Source organism: Rhinolophus hipposideros (assembly GCF_964194185.1).
Source record: "Rhinolophus hipposideros genome assembly, chromosome: 9".
In the NCBI taxonomy this organism is placed as follows: domain Eukaryota; kingdom Metazoa; phylum Chordata; class Mammalia; order Chiroptera; family Rhinolophidae; genus Rhinolophus; species Rhinolophus hipposideros.
The window spans coordinates 58,650,360-58,674,474 of NC_138055.1; positions in this window are offsets into that span (position 1 = coordinate 58,650,360).

A 24,115-nucleotide genomic window follows, 5' to 3' on the forward strand; every position below is an offset into this window, starting at 1 on the left:
CAATTAAAGTGCCTGACAACTTGGGAGAAACAAGGCTTACCCTCAAGCATAGCACCATGACATCCATCCTGTAGGCTCGCTCAATGCAATGACATCACTGATACATCAGACCAGATAGATTCCTTCTCACAACAGTTCACCATACCAAAGAGCATTAAAATTATTGAGATAATAATTGGAATTCTAATCTTTCCTCATGTCATTTACTTTTTAGGTTTTGATTTCTACATATCCATGTGTATGACCTCATGTTTGAGAAATACACTTAAAAGCTGAAAGGCCTAATTATCAGTAACTATAATGCTTGTATACTCAAAATCATAAACTATCTCTGTTGATAACTGAAAATAAATAGTTTTCTGAGCTCGTGCTTTTTTTTTTTTTTAATTCTGATTTTCTCTTTGCTGTCACTTGTTTATACACTCTACTTTTAACTCTTATGGTTTCACGATCTGGTTTACTTTAGTCATCTGTCTCCCACTGCTTTCTTTTCACCTCATTTGACTTATATGTAACCCATGAAAAATTATAATAGTAGTATTGAGAATCATAATTTTAGGTCTCTACCTTATTTGACTTTAGTGAAGCATATGGGAGTTTTTTAGAGCACATTATTTCTTCCATCCCAATTCCATGCTGCTCTACCTTCCCTCCTTTTTTTTTTTTAATTTATTGGGGTGACAATTGTCAGTGAAATTACATAGATTTCAGGTGTACAATTCTGTATTACATCATCTAGATATCCCACTGTGTTCACCACCCAGAGTCCGTTCTCCTTCCATCACCATATATTTGATCCTCCTTTTTTTAATAATCATTTAAAAAATTATTTTCTTGTAATTGTTTTTCACAATGTCTATGTCAACTTTAGCATTTTTCAAATAATTATGGCCTTTTCAGTACAGAATTTTTGTTTCTTTGGCAGGTTTAGTTTACTACTTCTATTTTCCTGACCTCCATGTTTTTTCACTCTTCATATGTACTTGTTAGTAAGGTGTGTAATATTCAGTATTTGAATAGGCAGTTATTCAGTGATCATAGATTCTTTCTTCACATGGTAAAACAAGCTTTTTGTTTCTTTGTTTTAAATTCAAATATGGAAAAATAAGCTACAAAAGTTCTGTATGAAAACACTGGTACTCAACACTCATTAATGTGTAGGTTGGTTAAAAGTTTTGGTCAGGTGAACAAAAGAATGGAATTCTTATCTCATGATTGTCAGAACAAAATTTTAAAACATTCTTCTAAGGCTGTAATTCTAGGTGTGTTGTTTTACTTTCATATGCATCTAAAAGAGGTTTTTAAGTTAGTCCCAATTTATATAGCTTGTTCATTAGGTATAAATTTCTGATAGACTATTTAATCTTTATTTTCCTACCACATGCTATTCTAAGTATGAATATTTCTGGATTTAGTGAAAAAGGACATGTAAACTGCAGTGTTTACTTTCTAAGCATGATATGTAATTTTGATTTTTATTGTATTTTATTTTGAATGTATCTATGAATCAAAGATATAGTTAATTAATTTGTTTCATTTTCTCAGCCCTCTAAATTAGGTTTGTTAGATATTCACCGTTTTATATACTAATACTAGAACAGGTTAAGGGTTTTGTCTAAACATATATCTGTCCTCAGAGTAAATGACTGCATAAACCATCCTATTTGTAACTGTGAATTTTGTAGAGTGAATACATACTTTCCAGGAAACACATTCTAACCTCACTTGATAAATCCTTTATTTCTAAAATGAATATGTTTCTTCTAACTGAATCATAGTTTACAAAATCCTAGGGGAATGAATGATTTTGCACAATTTATATTTTTATAGCAATATATAAGTCACTAAAAATACTCATCAATAATTTGTTTATAGAATCCATGTGTCAGCATTCCATTAATTTTTTTTTGGCTTATATTCTTATGTGATTTTAGAAGAATTATTCATTTATTTGTTTCCTATTATTCATTTATTTGTTGCCTTTGAGTAGAACATCCCAACAATATTTCTTGATGTAAGAATCTGAGGATAGGTTAATAAAATGATTAGCATAGGACCCGTGTCAACAATTCTTGCTTTTTAAATAATCATTTCTCCTAGTTAAACAATACTAAAATCTATAAGAGGTATCTGGCAACAGTAAAACTAGTTTCTTTTATCTTAGGGAAACCATCTACCTCCATCCCCATTTTATCTAGATGGATATTGTTTCTAGATTTTTCCCTTTTCATTCCATGCCAGAAAGAGAAAGAAAAATAAAAAGCCACTCCTAAATAAAACATCCCTGATGAATGGGAAGAATACTTGCTATTCTCACTGTGAAAGTATAAGAACAGTAATCTGTACTCAGTATTTGTTGCTTAGTTCATCAAGGATAGTTACCCTAAGAACATACTTTAATAAAAGTTTTGATAAACAGATGTGACACAGTAAAATCTTTCATGAATAGGACCCTAAACACATTTTCAGTCAGTGATGTGTTTGGTTAGATTCAGCCAAATTGACATTCGTATACTGAGTTTGCACTGTCCTTGTGACCTGGGAAAAGCCTCAGTAGCTGCAGTGAGTCTATCAACTAAATATAAGGTTCCTTCTTTGTTATGATAAAAATGAGATCACATGTTACATAGATATGAGTCACGTATAGAAATTCATATACCATATTAAAGATGGAAGAGCAGTATCTTTTCCTTTTATTGGCTAAAATTTACATTTGATTTAAAGCTTTTTACTTACAAGCACTTCCCTCTAAATATTTTAAACTAGTGTGTTGATTAATATTTTCTAGAATGAATAATTTCCCATTTTTGAGGAATTTTAAAAAAACATTTTATTTACTACTTGTATTTCTTCAACAAATGTGTTTTTCTCCTCCCACAATTACATTTGGGCAAGTATTTAAAGTAAGGTTATTGGGCTGAAACTTATACATAATGACTTGTTGCTAATACAGATATAAGACATTCCTTGGCAATAGCCACCCCTAGCTAACTCTTGCAGGAAGGAATTCTTTAGGGGTTGCATTTAGGGGTCAATCTTAGAAATTTTTAAAAGTATAAATTATATCTTAGGCTGTAGTTTTATGATTTTCAGTTAAAAAAATAGAAATGTAGTTGATTTCTTAATAAGCATCTTAAAGGCCGCTGAACAAATGACCATATCAACTATGGTTACTACGACAGTGAAATAAAGAGAAAAATAGCTTTGTCTGACATCTAAAATAATACAGTCAGTTGTTTTTGTATGACTTAAATCATGGCTATGTACATATTTCATTTTCAAAAAATCAATAATAATTGAAAAAATCAATATAATTAATTTAAATGCCTGTAAAAATTTAAAAATATATGACAGAACCCTCTACTTTTGCCTTCTTATGAATGAATGTACTTAAAGTGGTTGTGATCTGATCTTGGAACATATATGTCTGTTATTTTTGTATATGTAGTAGTTCTAAACTTAGCATATAAAACATGTGGAAAAAAATTAACCAAAAATGAAAGAACTGTCATTTTCATACAATATATGTTATGTCTTTAATTAAGCATAATGTAGATTTATTTAAATCAGGAATATATGGTTGATCATTTAAAAATTCTATTGAGTTAAATATGTTTCTACTTCATTTTTAAGCAAACTTGTTTGAATAACTGAATCATTTACCACTTAACTTTCATTTACACTACAATATTAATTGGACTTAATGTTTTAGAAAAATCTCTGTCCTAGTTTCTAACTTTCACTACATAGCTAATTTAAAACCAAATGTTGAATTTCTCCGTGAGATTACATATTTGCCAGCGGTTTTGAATATATTTCAAAGTGATCTCTTTGTTAACTAGACTGTGAGCTCCTTTTGGACGAGGATGCTATCTTAGTTACAATAACAACTTGAATGCCTAGCAAAGTGCCTGGAACAGAATAATCCCTTTGTTGAAATAAACTGATGGATATAGATTAATAAATGAATACTACAGTATTCTATGATACAGGCTGAAGGTATATTAGAAGAATTGTCTGGCTAATTTTCAAAGATATAGAAAGCAAACACTTGTTGCATTTTATCTTAAAATTGATAGTCTCTTTTGAAGATTTCATTTTTATTTTGTCAGTAAACATTCTATGCAAATGCTGAATTATTCAGCAACTAAGTTTCATGCTACATATTAACTAGTTTTATTTTCTTTACAAATCAGAAATGTTCTGTTTAGGCTTCCTGAAGATAAATGTTGACAATCATTTTATTGACCAAAGGTGCTACTTATTTTTCAATATTTACCTTGATCATAAGTCTGCTGAGCTTTATTTCTTTTTTTTTTTTTCAGGGGGTAGGGGGAGGAGTGCAAATAAATAAGAATAAAATTTTTGCCTGAATTATGCAATTTATTGCTGTACATCTTTTTTTGTACTCTATTATTATGGTATTTTCATTATTTCTTACTGCTCACTAATTTTTATTGTAGGCCTATGCTGTTTCTTAGAAAGTAGATGCATATATATTTATATAATATGTAAGAAAAAAGCTGTATTGCTTATTAAATTAAAATTTAAATGACAAATAAATGTTCATGTTAATTTTTTGAAATGAAATATACACTGCTTTTAAGACCATTAAATGCCATGCTTCTCTATGCTAATCAAAAGATAATTTCAACAGCTGAAATGTCAGGGAGCTACTTCTTTTTTTCTGAATGTACATAATTGATTAATGGCAATGGACGTCAGAAACAGTCAAAATATAAGCCATTCCTAAGGGCTGAAATGAATGTTTACAGTTTGTTTTTTCATGAATATACAGTTTAATGGGTGTACAGAGAAGGAACACACTCAGTTCAAAAAGAGAACATTTACTTGCACACAAAAGTTCCCCTCAAACCACTTCTCAGCCTATTTTCCTTCATTAATTTTTTAATAGACTTTATTTCTTAGAGCAGTTTTCAGTTTACAGAAAAATTGAGTAGAAAATACAGAGATTTCTCATATATGACCTATCCCACACGCAATTGACACATTGTTATCACCCAAAGCCCATAGTTCACAGTAGGGTTCACTCTTGGTTGTGTACATTCTATGGGTTTGGAGAAATTCATAATGCCATGTATTCACCTTTATAATATCACATGGAGTAGTTTCATTGCCTTAAAAGTCCTCTCTGTTCTACATGCCTCTCACCTAATTCCTGGCAAGCACTGATATTTTACTGTTTCCCTGGCTTTGCCTTTCCCAGAATGTCATATTGTCATATATTCGAAATCATACATAATACAGCCTTTTCAATATAACTTTTTTCACGTAGTAATATGCACATAAGGTTTCCTCCATATCTTTTCAAGACTTGATAGTTTTCTGTCTATTTGTTTTTGGGTGTTTTTGTTTATTTGTTTGTTTTAGCACAGAATGATAGATCGTTGACTCTATGTACCACAGTCTATCCATTCACCTACCGAAGGCCATCTTTGTTGCTTCCAAGTTTGGGCAATTATGAAAAAGTTCCTACAAACATACCTTTGCAAGTTTTAGTGTACAATAAGTATTCAACTTCTTTGGGTAAAATACCAAGGAGTGTAATTATTGGATCATGTGGTAAGAATATGTTTGCTTTTGTAAGAAACTGTCTTCCAAAGTGGCTGTACCATTTGCATTCCCACCAGCAATAAGTGAGGGTTTCTGCTGCTGCACATCCTCATCAGCATTATTTTTTTCAGTGTTCCAGGTTTTGGCCATTCTAATAGGTGTATAGTGGTATTCCGTTATTTTAGTTTGCATTTCCTTGATGACACGCTCGAAAGGGCCCTATTTCATTCGTGAATATGTTGATATTCAGTTTTCCCACGACTATTTATTGAAGAGACTATTTTTCTCCTAGTGTATATTATTTTCACCATTGTCAAAGACCAGTTGGCTGTAGATGTGTGTATTTGTTTCTGGGCTCTCCATTACAGTTTAAGACACAAAGCATCTCCTCCTAGCAGCTCCCTTGTAAGCCCTCGGATTCATTCTGATTGTATGAATTTGTATCATGTGTTCATCTTTCAACCAATGCTTTAGACACCATCTGTGTCTAAAGCATTTCAGGGCTTTGTTTGGCCAGGCTAAATCTTGAATACAGTCTTGGATTGAGCCCCTTTTGAACATTATTGCTCAAAAGTGAGTATAGGTGGAGTGTATTTCCCCAAAGGAAAGTTGAGATGCTGTATCAGAGAAGAGAGGATGCTGGGTAGGCAAAACCAAAAATAGCTACTATATATTGAAACAAAACAAAACAAAACTGGTGACTTCAAGTTGCTACGTTTCTATTTTTTCATTTCTAATTTGCTTTAGATGTGATAACTGAGACCTTATGAGGTTCAAATTAAAAACATCATTATATTATCATTATTGTACCAAACTTCCTGACTTCTATATGAAAGGCATTCTGGTAAAATGAAGTTTGCTCATTACCCGAAGTTGAAACTCATTTAAGCATTTATTTTAAGGAATAATTGACTATAAAACATAACTATATTCACTATCACAAAGTGAAATTTCTTATTGTATTTTACTCTTCAAGCTTAATTATCAACAAGAAAATCTTTTTAGAGCAGTTTTCTACGTTTTCTTCTTCATAGAATTTCCTTTATAAATATCGTTTATATAACTTTTATTTTAAAATCAAGAAGTGATTTTAAAGTTTGGGGTTATTAATTTTATATAATATCAAAACCTGATAGTCTATCAAAATGAAAATTTAATGGAAAACATAAGGATATGACACAAAATATTTGAATATTATTTTTGGAGACATATAACCAAAATTTCATATTTACATTAGGAAAATGGTGATAATACATATTACTGTAAAGTGCTAATATTCTGTCACAGATTTTTTTATATACTATATTAGGTAAAGGATACTTTTAACAAAATTAGTATGAGAAGAATGAAGTTATCTAGAGATATTAACAGAGCAAAGTATCATAGAAAGTTGCAGCTACTTCATGTTTATATGTATGAAAAATAACCTGTAAAATCTAAAATGAAAAAGTCAAACTCAGAGAGTAGAAAAGTGTTTTTGGAATTGGGGAAATAGGGAGAGCTTGGTAAAATGATGTAAACTCTTGGCTATAAGACAGATGAATAAGGTGTGAGGATCTAATGTAAAACATGGTAACTATAGTTAATAAGACTTGTATAATTAATTTACTAAGTGACTAGAACTTAAATGTTCCCACAAAAAAAATGTTTAAAGATAAATATGAGGTGACGCACATGATAATTAACTAAATGCAGGCAATCTGTTTTACAATGTATACGTATATCAAATCACCATCATGTACTTTTGTTTGAGAATTATACCTTAATAAAACTTAAATTAAAAAAAAACAAAAACAGACAAACATATGAAGTATAATGTATGCTTTGTCCTCAGGAAGACTTTCCCAGTGATTTTCCCAGTGTTTGCAGATACCAAGTCCTTTTTGTAGAAAGTGGAGGAGTCATCTCTGGGACAAAAGGAAGTCCAAGAAGGCACCATCTATAAGACCAGAACTCTCATTACCTGCTTGAATCCAAGCAACATTTTTTTTTTGGGGGGTGGTGGGGTGGGTGGAAATCCTCCTACTATTACATTTGAAAAAGATTCCACTGCTTTAAATAAAAGTTTGAAGATCAAAACAATAATAACATTAAACTTTTAGTCATTGTATTAACCATTTCAATTACAAGTGATTGGAACCCAACTCGATCTAGCTTGAGTAAAAGTAAAATTTATTGACAAGACATAGCATACTTTATGGAATTGAAGTAAGACCTGTAGACTTTAGGGAATGTCTGGCATGTGGATATTGACATTCTATGGCTAGTCTCTGCTGACCCTCGTCTCTGCTTTTCTCTATGTGCATCGTCATCTTAGTGTGATGCAGGAATACCCTTTGGTGGTATAGCCACACAACTTTTGACTACAGAAAACAGAGCTACTATCCTCCACCCCCTACCCATGCATGTGTATAATCTCCCCAACTCCAACACACGGACTTGTTTAGTTCCAGTTTAAAATCCTGGGGGGTGATTCCAATTGTCCTTTCTTGGATTCCTGCCCACCCCTGGATTAATCTTGAATCCAATTTCGTGTTATAAATCTCTCAACTTGGGTCACATGACTGCCCCTGGGATCAGAGAGCAGATTCTGTGAGCAGAAGGAGGGAAGAGCATTCCTGGACAGACAAAGACATTAGGTACCACAATCACCAAAGAAAAAAGGTTACTTATAATAATTTGAGTAACTTCTTTAATTCTCTATTGTTTTTGCTTCCCTCTGAGCTAGAGGTACAAAAAATAATTATTTAAGTGTGTAACAGGCTTTAGGGTTAATTAGGGTAAGGCACGTGGGGAGTGAACAAGGAGTAAGGCATGTTGGAATCTTTAAGAGCCAATTTAATTTCGAAAAATGTTTTAAAAATTGTCAGTACCTTACTGTTTATTCAAATATTTGGTTATCTTGCGATTTCAAGTCACATTAAATGAGAGATTAATATTTTTATCGTTTATTAAAACAGACCATGGGCTTGCAAAGATTTAGAAAATTAGCGTAATGGGACTTGTTCTGTTGACAAAACGTAAACTCTGAAATTGATTCCAATGTAATGCTTGGAAACAAATTGGCTACAAGTCAGCAAATGAATAAGCATTAATTTTCAACTCATCTGCCATCCTATATCTAGGGAATGTTTAGTAAATCCTTTGGATATTGCTCAATGAACTCTAATTTATAATTGGATTTGATATAACATCTTCAATCTCTTGTTTTTTGTCCTAGTTTCATCATTACTAAGAAAGATAGAAAGCTCAATATTAGCAGAGTTCCCAACAGATAAGATTATCAAATACTTTTCTCAGTGGAAGAACATTTCTTGCCCTTCTCTGCAAAATTTCTAATTTTACCAATTTAATTTTTATTTATTGAAGATATTTACTATGGGAAAGATTTTAATGAGTCAATCTATCTCCTGAAATATTTAACAAAATTTTATGCATATGTTTGTGCTTGCTTTTGCACACATACATGGAGAGGGGACTCAAAGCTTTTGTCATAATTTCCAAGGCATTTGTGTATCAAAACAGCTTAAGAAGGGCCAGTAAAGAATTTGAGAAACACTTATTTGAATAGAAACATATCAGCAATTTTAACGTCTTGGTCTTAGTTCATTCCACTGGGGAACTACTAAAAACAGTGACATCACTACTAGCAATACTCACAAAGACAGGTCAACTGCTTGCTGTGAGCTGGCGCCTTACATTCCATACATTACATAATTTAACACTTGGCAGCATCATCCTGTGAAATAAGTGTGATCATCCCCCCAGTGTAGTGGAGAATATCGTAACTCAGAAAAATGAAATACTTGCCTAGGGTCATATCACAGTGAATGAAAGAGCCAGAATTAGAATCCATTTCTGGTTCTCAACCCCATTATCTTGCTAGGACTAGGGTAGACACTCAGTAAACATGAATTGAGTTAAATTAAAATTTTGACGTAAGAAATGTGTGCTACGATAAGAATGGAACATATTCACCTGTCATTAAACTGTCCTTTGAGTAAATAAACTATAATATTCCTACTACTTCATCTTCATCTCATAGATATTCTTTTTTTCTGATCACTGAAAAAGTACACGATGCTGATTTTATTGAAAGTCATCTCATCATTTTGGTAATTTAGACAAAATGTGTCCCCAGAGTGAGGCAGAATTGCTTAGAAGTTCAGAGAACAGTTAAACTGTCACATTCTTTCTTCTGGACACTCTACTTCTCTTAATGGTGCATAGGCCATATTAGCCTCTCAGTCACACATATCACATTATTAATTATAATCAAAGAAATCTAACTCATTTTCACATGGGATTCTGTACAACTACATCTTCTTCATCTATATACTTGCCGTAGATTTTTGGACACAGTTATAACATTGAACACTTATTTTGATGATGTATTAATGTTAGATTCAATTCAATTTAATGCTAACCTATCAAGAATTTGAGATGCTGACTGCTACATCCATGATATTTATATTCCTTCCTTTTTTAAAAGCAAAATGATCAGATTTATAATTTAATCCAAATCAAAGATTTATAATTTAATCCAAATCAAATAAAAATGCAAAGGGAGAAATTATGATGGTTATATTTTTCATCTCATAACTACTAATGATGAAATTAATAAGCATTTATTTAGATAACACCTCATTTGTCATCAGAGGAGGGAATGATGAAATTTCTTTACCTAGTAGAATTAGCCAGAAAACAACAGATTTCATTTCTTCTTCCTGAGGACCAAAAAAAAAAAGAAAAGAGAAAAAAAAAAAAGAAAAATTGAAGAAGAATGAGGAGGAGATGGAGCAGGGAGAGAGGAAGGAGGAGAAAGGAACACACTGTTGGAGAAAATCTTTATTACTCTAACCCGGCAGTATATATAACCTGCTGTTACTGAGGTGAGAGACAAGGCTGTGGTAAGGATATCACCTATGACTATTTCCTTTCAATCCCTGCTGTAACCCCTGAGGAACCCAGAATTTGTTACGTTTTAAAGCTATGTGAGAAATTAATTAAACTATTAGAGTCTTTCCTGGAAAGCAACTGAAACAAAATAGGAGATCATTCTCTGTACATCCTGAGAAAAAAAATGAAGTCACATTTAGACACTTGATCTTAGCCAAAAGGCCGAAAAGCGATTGAAGTCACATTTAGAAACCTGAAGAAAATTTTCCAAAATTCTTCTTATGCCTTGCAATAATATGGTAGAGCACTAAAGCATGACTTATGAAAATCATCATTCTGGCTTTTATAAGTTTATATAAGTTTATAGAAATCTGACTGGAAATATCCCAACTTGTATCACAAATCTCCTGCAGGCAATAATGGGAGTGGAGATGAGATCTGAATCTGTCATGGGCCCAGGGGCTCCCCCAGCCCAAGACACAAAAAAACACATGTAGGAAGAAAAAAAAAAAATCCATGGAACTAGTCTGAGAATCACATTTTACCTGTTAAATAGTTGTCAGTTGTCAAGGGGCGAGAGCCAGAGAGGAATAAAATGGGAAGGGTTATTGTATCAACTTTTTAGGTGCCTGCTTTTAAGCGTGACTAGGGCAAATAATTTTTTTTAAATGCACTCTGCCAAGATAAGATAGGATATTGGAGAGACATAACGTTTGGGCATAGATAGTGAAGTATTGTCAATCTTAAAATGAGAGATTTAAAATCCACAAAATTAAGAATACATTATTAAACATCTTCTAACTCTCCTTAATATCCTGTCTTGATACTTATCTGAAAAACTGGTTTGGAATTGGGAAATGAAGAGGCAGATGGTTGAGACTTATTTTAATTTGGAGATAAAGATAATCTCCTGATTTAAAATGAAATTGGAGTGAACAGTAACCATAAATTAGTCCTCTAATGTGATATTTCTATCTAATATTGGTATTTTAAATACTATTTACCTTTCAGCATAACTGAATTTGGGAAGGGACAATTAAATACCATATGGAATTGCACATGTATGAAATATGTAGCGAGTCCACATTGGTTAACTCTTTTAATCAGTTAGAAATGGTCAATGGCCTATTTAATAAAATCAAGGCGTTTAGCACTGTGCCTGTGGTAGATGCTAAAAAGATATAATCTCACATATTTCCTTCACATTATTTTAAGATGAGATAAATAAAAAGATTTCACTCATAGGTGAAATAAATGGAGAAGAGAGTAGTTACATGGCACACCATATTTGTAAATCATGGAAGAAAAAAGAATTTAAATATCCAGCTTTCTCTCAGTACAAAAAAAATTTCCTCAGTTTCTTCATTAGTTGTATATAGTTGCCTCTATTCTCCATTAATTGCATATTAGAAAAAGATAAGAGAGTGATGTTATAAAAAAACCCTTATCTTTATTAATAACTCATAATTGACAGAAATATTTGCTTTGCTGTCTAAAGGAAAATGTTTATGTTCTTTTGTGATGAAAGAAAATAGTAATAAAAAACTAGGATGATCAAGAAAAGAGAATATTGGGAAACTTTAGAAAGAAATACATTAAAGGAAAATTTCTACATCAATTAACTTTTTTTTTTTTTTCAGATTTATGTGTATATAGCTCTAACAAGAGCTATTTGTGTAGCCAGACCAGAAGCAATGTATCTGTAAGTCTTACCTCTTAAACTCTTACTGGGGAGCCAAGCATTAACACATTAATATTAAAGATCAAATTCCTGTGGTGCTTTCCAGGTAATAATCTTTTGAATTATCATCTATTTGATTAGTTAATAACACATCAGTAAAAGAATTATCTTGTTCAACTCTTAAAGCTTCATTCTGTAATGTAAAACTGGTGATTTAGAATTTGTTTCATCTTTCAGATCTCTCCTCATATACTTCAGAATTCTACTGATTGATTTCATCAATCAGATATAAGTAAAATGCTCAAGGATAAAAAGACATATCTCTAACTCATGAGTACACAAGAATTGTGTCTGGTATGGGGCATAACCTGTTAATAATAATGCTATATATTACATTTGAATGTATAGAGGAGGGAAAAAAACTTTTTCCTCTACCACCTTAGGTTCTATGGCTGCATTTTGCAAATTAGACTGACAAAAGATTAACAAGAGGGGAAAAAAAACAAAAAAAACAACAACAGAGTTTACCTACAAATGCAACACACACACAAAGGAGAACTCAGTGATGAATAACTCCAAAGTGTAGTTAAAATTTGAAGCTTATATGCCATCTTAAGCATCTTAACAAAGGGTGATAAATTTGTGGAGAAGTGACAAAACAAAGGAAAAGGAGTCTGGGCTTCTAGGAGCTGTAAATTGTGGGAAGATAAATATATGGGTGAAACAAAGAGAAGTGATGCATTATTTTAGTATTTTAGTTTGTGCAGACTCATTTGATGCCAAGTTTCTGTCTCCAAGATAAGGGTTGTTTTCCTCCTCCTGGTATGGGCAAAGGGAGGAAGAACACCTTCCCAAAGGGAAACTTATGTTATAGGGGAAGATCAAAGAGCTTTTTTCTACATTGTGCTGCTTCTTAATTGCCTTCAGCTCAAAATAATTCTGATGCCAAAGTCGCACATTTTAGGGTAGTAGTGTATTCTGATCCCCTTCAAACCCAATTTCTCATACCTTTTAAGAAGAGTGAGTGGAGAAAGGTGAAGGACATGACAGTTAAATTATGTGACATTGAAAGTAATATGGTGTTAGTGAATTCTTCTAAATGATTGTATGTTGCCAGAAGAATTCAATTATTTCTTATGATCTAAATCATAATAGTCTATATGTTCTCTTCTCGGTGCCATATAACAAAGCAAAGAAAGAATGATGGGGATTATGATGAATTAGATATGCAGATACTGATAAATTGGATACTGGAAAAATTTTAGAACAAAATAGATGTATTGATCTTCCAAACTTTTGTTGGAGATATGCAATAACTAATAGGAACAGGAAAACATCAAATTATAGATATAATTGAGTGTGACAAAATACTTAAAATGTGAGATTTAAATAGTTGCACATTTTACCAGTCACTAATTATGCTGTAGTAGTAAACAACCCTCAACTCTCTGTAGCTTATTTCCCATTCACATGACATTATTTTTGCATCAGCTGTGGCTCTGACCCACAATTATTTTTCATTTCAGGATTTAGACAAGAGGAGAGCTCCTATGTAGGATACACTGTTCCGACAGAGGGAAAGAGATTGATGGAGCCATAAGCCGGCTATTTAGGTTTCTGCTCAGAAGCAGCATATGTCACTTCCCTTCATATTTCACTTCTCAAAGCAAGGGATATGATCAATACTGAGGCTAATGAAACAGGAAAGTAAAATCTTCTTAAGAAACATAATTTTGAACAATAAAGCAATTGGTCACATAAAGACAAAATTGTTACTCATCACAAGTTAAAATTTATTTCCTTCTAATTTTCATATAGTTAGTAAAGTCTATCATTTCTCCCTACAAATATATTCTAGGATCCTCTTGTTTACACTGTCATCATCCTTGTTCAGCAAACGTTCATTGTTTTCTTCAACCATGAAAGCAGCTTCCTAGCTGCTTTCCCCTCTTCATTCCTTGACCCCATCTCTGACATACTCTTCATACTCAAGGGTCACCTTCTTGAAATATGATATAATCATGCTAGTGTTTAAAACTCTATAATCATTTTCTTTCCCTCATAACAAGACTAAAATTCTTCCCCATAATGAACAATGCCCTGTATGATCTCTTTCCTGCTTCTTTCTCTATATTCTTGCTTTCTCCTGTGCTTTCTCCCTGTCTCTAGACTCTCAGTATACACCAGGATTTTCCCTCTTGACTCTTCAAATGACTCATTCCTTTCTTTTATTTTTTTGTCAGTTTAAATGTCTCCTGATCCGAAAAGTATTCCTCAATGGCTTTATCTAAAGTTGAACCCCTTCACAGTTGCTGCCGTCCCTGTTATTTTCTATTTTAACCACTATCTATTTCTTTTATAGCATCAATCACACTTATAATTATTTCATGCATTTGTTTATCTTCTTGTTTTGTTTTCTCTCCCTTAGGAAGTTTCCATATTAGCGAAGATCATCTCTGTCTTGCTTAATCATTCTATCTAAGCCTTAAGAACCGTGTCTAGACTATACCATATTAGTTATTATAGAAATATCTGATAGTTTAATTAATACTGTAACAAATTCTATGCAATTAGCACTATGTAAGGAAATATATTTTCTTAGAATACCATGGTATACAAAAGAGAATTAGTAAATGACAGATCATCAAAGTTAAGATCTTCCAAAAAAAAAAAAATGAAGTGTATAGGTAATGTGGATCTTCCACAATTACACTTGAAGAGATCAGCTAATGCTATAAAGATCTGCTCAGAAACCTCTAGAATGGACTGCAGTTAAAAGGAAGGAACAGACAGTTACTAGCATTTATATTCAGTCCCATTACATTTGACCCAACCGCCCTGAAGTTGTGAAGCGATGAATCATGACCCTGAGGGTAAGCAGATAATTAATTAACAACCCAAAAATGCAACACAACCTGCGATTCATGTAAAAGGATCCTAGGCTCACAGAAAATTTATACATGCTTTAATAGCTCAAAATATCCAGAAATCAGTTTATGTGGGTCTGGCTGAAATTTGAAGATGATTTATTTAGACCCCATCTATTTGCCTTTCTCTTTGGATGATAGAAGCAAGAAGAATGGGACAAAAAGTATAGAAAGAGTAAAATATACAATAACATATGTCTCTATATTTACCAGTATCTATGTGGAAGTGAGACAGGTGTTTGCATTCTTTGTGCAGTTATGGCTCTTGGCCATCCCAGCACACACATGGTCACTTTATTGCTGTCTTCTCTCATTGATATCTTCCTCTTCTTATAACCAATAATCATTACATTTTTTACCCCAGAGGACAAGTATGCAGAAAGGAGAGTGTTCTTCTTAATTTCAGGTCCCAACAATAGTGCTCCCATTAGTTACTCCATATATACCTCTTTGCCAATAAAACAAACCAGGTGATCACAGTAAAATAATAATAATTATTCTTTTGTAACATGTGTTTTTAAATTTCGTATTCTTTTCTTATCTCAATACCACTGTGAGATAAATAGCATGTGCATAACTCATTCACTAATTTATTTACAGACTCCCTAATATGTGTCAAACACTGTTCTGAGGACAACCCATGTCAACCAGACATGGTTTTCTCATCCTCAAGGAGTTAATGTTCTAGTCGGGAAGGCACAGATCATCATGATAGGACAATATTTAAGCAGTTGGCCTTTATGTCTCCACAAACTCCCCTGAGAGGAGGCATTTGTTTTTTTGGTGTTTACAATATAAAGTCAGATGAAAAAGAGGAGGCATAAGACGAATGCTTCCTTAAATGCAACAATGATCAAAGACTGAACCACAGGGGCACAATTTCAACTGGGGTACACAAATAACAGCAACAGGCAGTGGTACTGCAGAGGTACAGATAAGGAGTGACGGATTTTCAGAGAAAAAGATAAATATTGCAACTTGAGGTAATGGGGAGGTTTGTGGGAGAATACAGAAGAATGATGTGGGAAAGAGAATAGCAAAAGCTTGGTAGGTAAGATAGCATTTTACCAGTCCTTGAAAGACGCGTGGTAAAGCACTGACACAATACGGTTGTGCCCCAAATTGTCGTAATACTTTGGTCTAGAATCAAGGCATAAGTATAGAATTAAGTCTTTTGCCGTTACTCCCAGAGACCCACTTAGAAATACGAGGTTGGACAATTACCGTGTTTCCCCCCAAATAAGTCCGGGTCTTATATTAAAGTTTGCTCCAAAAGATGCATTGGGGCTTATGTACAGGGGATGACATCCTGAAAAATCATGCTGGGGCTTATTTTCCGGTTAGGTCTTATTTTTGGGGAAACACAGTAAGTTCATGAACTTATTGAAATGATGTTGCTAACCTTTTTTGATATTAGAGGGATTATTCATTATGAATTTGTACCAAATGGACAAACGGTTAACTAAGTTTACTATTTGGAAGTGCTGAAAAGGCTGCATAGAAAAGTTAGATGACCTGAACTTTTTGCCAACAATTCACGGTTCTTGCATCACGACAATGCACCAGCTCACATGGCACTGTCTGTGAGGGTGTTTTTAGACAGTAAGCAAATAACTGTGTTGGAACACCCTCCCTACTCACCTGATCTGGCCTCCAATGACTTTTGTCTTTACCCAAAGATAAAGGAAATATTGAAAGGAAGACATTTTGATGACATTCACGACATCTAGTGTACTATAACAGCTCTGATGGGCATTACAGAAAGAGTCCCAAACTTGCTTTGAAGGGTGGACTAGGTGCTGGGGTCAGTGCATAGCTTCCCAAGGGGAGTACTTCGAAGGTGACTGTAAGGACAGAGCCAGAAGAGCAATTTCCAAGCTCTCAACCTCACGTGGAAATGTGCTGGCTTGGGTAGTAGATGGCCATCAGCTGTGACTAGTTGGCCATCAGCTGTAACCAGTTAGCCATTAGACACTAATATAACTGCCATGGTTATGCTAAGGGGGTGGTTGGTTGGCAGAGAAGCTGATGGCAGATTGTGGCTCCTGCTTCCTCTGTCTCCAACCCAGCTGCCAGAAAGAATATAGTGGTATGACTCCCCTATCTACGGCTCCGTTGGTTTTCCTTTTTGACCTCACCATATCTTACGTTCTTGTGCTGGGAGCGGGAGCTAAGAACCTGCATGACAGTGACAATAGTGACATTCAGTAATGAGGTATGTAGCACTTTTTCTAGGATGAGTTCTCAAACTTAATTGTCAGAACTCATATGTCTTTTCCGTCCCCACAACTTCAGTTTCTGCTGAATTAGAAGTCCTTATTTGCAAGACAGGAACAGTTTCACCACTGGACATATTTACTGAAATTGTCCAGTGTGAAAGTGTTCCTGTCTTGGGAAATAAGGACATTGAAGTTACAACAGTCCCATGATCATTTGATGTATTTTATGTCAGTAGTCTAGTGGACAAAGCAAACAGTTACCCTGCCGTGAGGGAAAAATTAATTCTGATTATCAAGAACAGCTAGACATACTGCTACATAATCAGAATAGAAACTTGGAGAGCTATTAAAACATCTCTGGGAGCTTCTATCCCTGATAAGAGTAAAAGGAAAATTGCATCTTCCACAGTTTGACAAGAGCAAAACAGCCAAATGTTTGGACCCCTCAGGAAGAAAGGTCTTAATCAGCCCACCTGGAATATAAAGACTTAATAGAGCATTTCTCAGCAGCCAGGCTTGATAAGAAAAAGGCAACCAAAGTCTTAGACTCCTCAGGGAGGAAGACCTCCATCATCTGACAGGGCAAATACCTAGACCAACTACTGGGCTGGACAAAGGTAAGGGCAATCTAGAATGGGTGGTAGAGAATGGAGCTAATGAAGGTTATCTATGGCCTCAGGGAAAGCTGCAGCAGTAACTCTAATTACTAAGTCTTGTTAAGAGAATGTGGTTGGTTACCACCTTGAAGACTAATTGAGTTACAAGTAGATCTGAGTGGTGTAAGTGTAGGTTAGAACAGAAGCTTTTGCTGACCTGGAACATCTCCTCTTACCTCACCCCTACTTTCAGTTGCGGTCATGGTAGACCCTTCCATGCATGCTGATAGCACCCCTCCTCCAGCATGAGCTGTCCATTGTGCTGTATTTCTGCCTCATAATTGTCATTGAAGATGCAGAAGCTCACTCAGTTCATATGTAGTCATTGCCTGGTGGTGCAGGAGTGTTAATGCTGGAGGGGTTGGGATCCGATGCATAAATACCCTAGCCATCCTCTGTATGGATGCTGGAGGCATTCTGTTTATTTATCAGGCAATGTGGTGGCTGAGTTGAGCCCCTGTTGCCTACAGCTGTGATCTCAAGAATATGCCCTTTATTGGCTTTTCCTATCTCATGTCACGTTTTCCCTATTCTCTCCAGCTTTCTGGAATGGACGTCCAAATAAAATACCTGTACCAAAATTAGCATCTCAGGTTCTATCTATGGGAGACTCCCATAAGACAATTATGATGTAACTTTGGAAAACAAGTATCATTGCATATATAACAGATTGCATATAACAACTAACTCAAGTGTTTAGGTAGCCAAATAGTACAAAGAATAGCAAAGTGCAATTATTCAGCTGCAGTAAAAAGAGTTTTACATTACATAAGTTGGATAGCCAGGAAGAATTTTAGTGTTGGGGAAAAAAGTCCATCTGTCATTTGTGTTAAGATGCTTATTATTAGACGTCCTACATTGCTGTGCTTTATGTACCAAATTAAAATGGATTGAGCAGAACTGTATGAGTCACTTATCTCCAGTTTGTTGTGTGTTTTTTTTTTAAATTAGTTTCAGGTGTACAAAACAACATAGACATTTAAACCTCTCATAAGGTGATATCCCACCCCAAGCTACTACCCCTCTGACATCTTATATAGCTGTTACAATACCATCAACTATCTTCCCTATGTTGTATTCCATATCCCATGACTATATGTACCTATATATTTAGTTATAGTTGACATTCAATATTATTCTACTTCAGCTCTTCAAGTGTATAACACAATGGTCAGGCATCTACACAGTCTATGATGCGATCCCCCTGTTAAGTCCAGTGCCCATCTGGCAGCTTACATGGTCTTTACAACATTGTTGATTATATTCCCCATACTGTATTAACTATCTATATCTCTTCGTGTCCTCACCTTTTTCACCCTGACCCCAACCCCGTTCCCATCTACCACCCTGATAGATCTAGTATCTATCTGGCACCATATCTAGCTATTACAAAATTGTTTACTATATTCCTTATGCTATAACCTACATCCCCATGACTACAGTATAACAACCAATTTGAACTTCTTAATCCCTTCCCCTTTCACCTGTCCTAACCACCCTCCCATCTTAAAGAAGTCCCTCTAATAGTCCTTGTAATATTGGCGATGAACTCCTTTAGCTTTTTCTTGTCTGGGAAGCTCCTTATCTGTCCTTCAATTCTAAATGACAGCCTTGCTAGGTAGAGTAATCTTGGTTGTATGTTGTTGCTTTTCATCACTAGGACTATTTCCTGCCACTCCCTTTTGCCTGCAAAGTTTCTGTTGAGAAATCAGCTGACAGTTTTATGGAAGCTCCCTTGTAGGTAACTAACTGCTTTTCTCTTACTGCTTTTAAGATTCTATTTTTGTATTTAACTTTGGAATTTTAATTATAATATGTCTTGGTGTGGGCCTCTTTGGGTTCATCTTACTTGGGACTTTGTGCTTCTTGGGCTTGTATGTCCATTTTCTTCACCAGGTTAGGGTTTGAATAGGTTTTCAATTCCTTACTCTCTCTCTTCTCCTTCTACTACCCCTGTAATGCGAATGTTGGTATGCTTGATATTGTCCCATAGACCCCCTAAACTCTCCTCAATTTTTTGGATTCTTTTTTCTTTTTGCTGTTCTGGTTGGATGTTTTCTGCTACCTTATCATCTACATCGCTGGTTGGATTCTCGGCTTCATCTAATCTACAATTGATTCCCTGTAATATATTCTTTGTTTCCATTATGGTATCCTTTATTTCTGACTAATTCTCTTTCATGGCTTCCATCTCCATTTTTATGAGATCATTGAGCATTCTTATAACCAGTGTTTGGAACTCAGCATCTGATAGATCACTTATATTCATTTTGCTTAGTTCTTTTTCTGGAGCTTTCCTCTGTTCTATCATTTGGGACATGTTTCTTTGTCTCCCCATTTTGGCTGCCTCCCTGTGTTTGTTTCTATGTATTAGGTAAGGCTGCTATGTCTTCTGGTCTTAATAGAGTGGCCTTATGTAGTAGGTATGCTATGAGGTTCAGTGATGCAGTCTTTCTGGTCACCTGAGCCACGTGCTCCAGGTATGTCCCTTGTGTGGGTGGTGTGTGTCTTCCTCTTGTAATTGAGCCTTGGTTGATAATTGCACATCAGTGTGAGGGATGACCCTTGGACTCACTGGTTGTAAGGACTGGCCTTGACTACAGTAGAGAGTTGTTGTGTAGGGGCTGATCCTACAGAGCAGGATCTGCCTCAGCAGGACTCTGGTACCTGCCCAATCCGCTCCTTGGGTGTGTCCTACTTGGAGACGGCTAGGTGATGCTCCAACTTGTTTTGAAGCTGGCCACTGGAGGTGCCAGCCCCAAGACCACCTTGGAGGAAATCTGCTGTAGATCTACTTCAGCCACAGCCCATGCCCCACCTGGGACCACCTAGCAGAGCCAGAAAGAAATTTGCAGATGGCTGCCACCTGTGCTGTGCTTGGAAGTGCCTTTGAGAGGCCAAGCCATGAACCAAGTCTGGCTGCCACTAGTGCCGGCTTAGGGCTGCTCAGCCAGAGGTACAGGACACGCTCAAGCCAGATGCTGCTTGTATGGTTTCCGTGAACCTTTGAGAGACCCTAGGAAAGTGCAAGTTGAGCCAAGCAAGCGGCCACGGAAAGCAGCCTAGGTGTGCCTGAAAGTTGGGTAGGGCCGGGTCTCAAATTGCCAGGGTGTGGAGAACAAACAGTGGAGACGTAGAAATGGTATCCGCCAATGTTCTTTCACAGGGAAGGGGGAAGACTTAACAAAGAAACAATGACTTCTGCCAGCTCCTCTGTCTGGGGGAAAGCTGCCCCTACAGCCCTCACTCTGAAGCCAGATAACTCAGTTCCCTACCATTTGTCCCTCTCGCCTTTCCAGCTGCTGCCCCAGTGCTGGAGCTCAGAGCAAGTGATTTCATTGCTGGATAAGTCTGCGCACAGTCTCTTTAAGAGGAGCGCCTGTCAGTGCAGCTGCATTCAGTCTCACTCAGTCACAATCTCCGCTGTTTTTCACAACCAAAAATTATGGGGACTTCTCTCCCCAGCACTGGAAACCTGGGCGGAAGTGGGGCTGGTATCTCTCACTCCTTTAGGGGATAGGGAGACCGTCACAGCTGAAATAGCCTTCCTTATCTTTTATGGTCACACCTGGATGTGGGACCAGCTTGTTCCGTGTCTCTGACCTTCCTACCAGTCTGGAGGTGGCTTCTTCTGTATATCCTTAGTTGAAAGGCTTCAGTTCACCTTGATTTTAGGTGATTCTCAATAATGGTTGTTTAGTAGATTAGTTGAAATTTGATGTGGTTGTGAGAGAAGGTAAACACAGCATTTACCTACTGCGCCATCTTGGAGTCCCTCCTCCAGTGTTTTTTCTTTTTTCTTTTTTTTTTTTTAATACAGCATTTATTGCTTGTTTTCCTATATATATTCATCACAGAAAATTTGGATATTACAAAAATATATAGAAATATTATTACTTGTAAGCCTACCATCCAAGAATTTCCATCAGGTAATGTGAAACAAGTTTAAAGTTGTATGATATACATACCATGTTTCCCTGAAAATAAGACCTAGCTGGACAATGAGCTCTACTGTGTCTTTTGGAGCAAAATTTAATATAAGACCCAGTATTATTATATTTTATATTATATATTATATTATATTATATTATATTATATTATAGACCTGTCTTATTTTACTATAAGACAGGATCTTACATTAATCTGCTCCAAAAGACGCATTAGAGCTGATCGTCTGGCTAGGTCTTATTTTCAGGGAAACACGGTATGTGTGTATGTGTATATATATATATATGTATATATATATATATATACATATATATATATATATACACATATATATTTATATAGCAAAAAAAGGAAACACATTTTAAGAAATGGAAAAACTGTATGGAAATTGTAACACTCAATGCATACCAATAACAAAAGATGAATACAAGTCACATTTGACTTCTGCAATTACAAGAGATGCTCAAGGTGATTATGGTCAGCATATTTTTAATATGTTTTTTTCCTGTCTTAAAATGTGTATACATTTTTTTGGCACCTTCGGTATATATTATGTATATTCTATTTATATTATATAATATTTGTATCATATATTATATATATTATAATTATATATATATATATTCTGTAAATATAAATCTATGACTGCATTTATGCTATATAAATAGGAAGTAAAAAGTCCACATCTCAGACTGTTTGTGAATATGAAGCTCAAATAAACTAGTCCTCTTCTCCTTTACTCCTTGTCTAATGGCTCTTCCAAACCGTCCAACTGTCATAAGATTGAGAATATTTCATCCTACAAATTTGTTATGGTTTATTGACCTATTCTTAAGCAATCAGGATTTTTTTTTTACTTTATGGTTATTATATGGGCAAATCCACAAAGAGACTAATAGGTAAAAAGTTAGAAACACTTCTTATTTTAAACATTATTTCCAAATTGCTTTTCTGAAAGACTAAGTCAATCACCTTTCTACCCACCAGCAGTGAGTGAATCCCTCCACCCTCATCAACACTAGGTTTGGTTTTGTTTTTCTTAAACGGTGATGAGCCTGGATCATCAGGAGAGACACATTAAGAAGAGATTGCAGTAAAAAAATTTTTAATAGTGCACTACTGGGCCTTACTGGGTGTTTTATTGTGAGAATGAATCTGAACACCGGATGAGACTACCTAGACCTGAACTAATCAATGGGATCTACATCTAATTCATAATTAACCATCTTTGCATGTATGTTTTTGGTTTTACAACACAGAAATCTATTTTAAAATGTGACCCTTAGAAGTATTATATTTTAATAAGAACTGAAACTTTAACTTAAAAACAACAACAGATCATCCTCAATGCTTTTCAGCCTACTGAGTCAAACCCAAACCCTTCCTCATGAGTAATGCTGTCCTCATTAATTTGTTTTCTGCCAGATGGCTTGCTAATTTAAAATCCCTGAAGTGATAGGTGTTTTATTATAGACAACCCGCTTGGCTGGGAAAAGTAAGACTGCAGCCTTTCACACCTTCACTGAAGTTAATGAGTTCATATCAAGTTTCTGCTTTTAATCTCTTGCTTCTCCAAACCACTCTTCATATGGTATCACAATAATACCCCACCCCTCAAATGTCTCTAATATTATGTAACAGATAAGTATTTAAGGTCCAATGTCCTTGGCCTATCATTCAAGTCATCCATACTTAACTTACCTTTCTCACATTCTTCTGCATAAACCCTGCACTTTTGCCAAGATGAGGCCGCTCACAGTCCAGTTATATTAATTTTGATCAGTTTGACCCTTTTGTGTATATTTCTGCTCTCAGTTTACCTCCACACCACACAATTTATGTGTTCTCTTTTATTGTAGTTAGGTAAATTTATATGTGATTACTGCAGATTACAAGTTACAGGAATGCAGAAAACATGGCTTATGAATTGTGTACATACCTTACAAAGAACCTTGCAAAGAGTAGGTGACAAATGCATATTTATTAATTACAAGTCTAAATGTATTCTCCAAGTAATGCTAATGAATATTAAATGACTCATAATACTACCAGTTAGTTGCTTACCAAGAAACATTCCACTAAAAATTTAAAAATGTACTTTCTTACTGTCACTGCAAGGTGCATAACTTAGTTTTCTAATAATAGATCTAATTCTAGCATATGACTAATTAGAGTGTAAGTATATGCTTAAAATAGCTCTGACCAAGATAT